The sequence below is a fragment of the Octopus bimaculoides genome, chromosome 29 (assembly GCF_046866305.1).
Source record: "Octopus bimaculoides isolate indiv1 chromosome 29, ASM4686630v1, whole genome shotgun sequence".
Taxonomy (NCBI): Eukaryota; Metazoa; Mollusca; class Cephalopoda; order Octopoda; family Octopodidae; genus Octopus; species Octopus bimaculoides.
Genome location: NC_142956.1, coordinates 18,609,940 through 18,611,169, shown reverse-complemented (window position 1 = coordinate 18,611,169; position 1,230 = coordinate 18,609,940). Strand labels below are relative to the sequence as shown.

The 1,230-nt window shown below is 37.1% G+C and overlaps 1 protein-coding gene across 2 annotated transcripts in view; it reads left to right on the top strand.

The window, feature by feature from the left end:
• Positions 1-306: 306 nt before the first annotated feature.
• Positions 307-1,230, top strand: part of LOC128251236 (uncharacterized) — an 11,143-nt gene continuing 10,219 nt past the window's right edge. Inside the window, exon 1 of one of the 2 annotated variants that reach the window (XM_089345114.1) lies at positions 307-515. The gene's annotated coding sequence lies outside the window, so the exon portion shown is untranslated. The other variant, XM_089345113.1, reaches the window with a different exon arrangement.

The window sequence follows — 1,230 nt, the reverse complement described above, 5'->3', positions numbered from 1 at the left end:
AATTATTGTAAACATTTTATACGACGACGACGACGACCACGTCACATTTTCTATATGTGTGTATACCTTAAAAGACATCAATTATCACGATACACACTTCACTCACTCACTTTTTGTCTCTCTCTCGCACACATGTACACACACACACACACAAACACAAACGTCCATTTCATAGACACTTACATACATATTTCACTTTCTCTTTTCCTTCACTTTCTGCTTTCTCTCCCCCTTTTCGCTTTCTCTTTTCTTTCAATTTCTGCTCTCTTCAAAGCATAAATAAATATATTTTCACGGAATGACAAAATGAAACGCAGAATGACAGGAAACAAATTTCTATAGAAGTTGAAAGACGGGTAACTGTGAGAGACAGACGCTGATGTTTCGTGCACCTTGCATGTTCTATGTGAAAGACAACCAGCACAAAGTTGATATTGTATGCTTTATAGATGAAGATGAAAGAAATCTGGCACAAAAAGAGTGACGGTGGGAAAGAAGGAGGCACTGAAAAAGAGGTCATGTACAATTTTGAGGTCATTTTCAATTTCGTCCCACGTTTCAGGCTTGCATAGAATTAGGCATTATCTTTCTCTTTCAATGTCTTATTAGAATATACGGAGACCTTATACTGTCAACCGATTACAACTTCACTATATTTCCTTCTTTTGGAATTAAGAAAGGTGTTACACGTTCATATCTATGTGCATGCGTAGGTATCTATATATATAAAAATGAGAATGTGTGTCTGTCTGTCTGTCTGTCTGTCTGTCTGTCTGTCTGTCTGTCTGTGTGAATCCCTAAAACTCGAGAACTACACAACCAATTTCATTCAAATTTTACACATGCCTTACTTAGGGTTCCAGTTGTGTTTTAGTCAAAAATTTTTTTTAATTTCTTGCAGAGTTCGAGCACACAGCAACATAATATCTCCTGCACTATTTAAGTATTACGTGTCAAAAGTGAAACAAAAACACTCATGTCAAATACTTTCACTTTAAAAATGAAACTATTCCACTAACTGAAACAATCACATTTCGATACTGTAATGACAGATACTTTCACAGAGAGAGAAAGAGAGAGAGAGAGAGACAGAAAGAGAGAGAGAGAGAGACAGAAAGAGAGAGAGAGAGAGACAGAAAGAGAGAGAGAGAGAGACAGAAAGAGAGAGAGAGAGAGACAGAAAGAGAGAGAGAGAGAGACAGAAAGAGAGAGAGAGAGAGACAGAAAGAG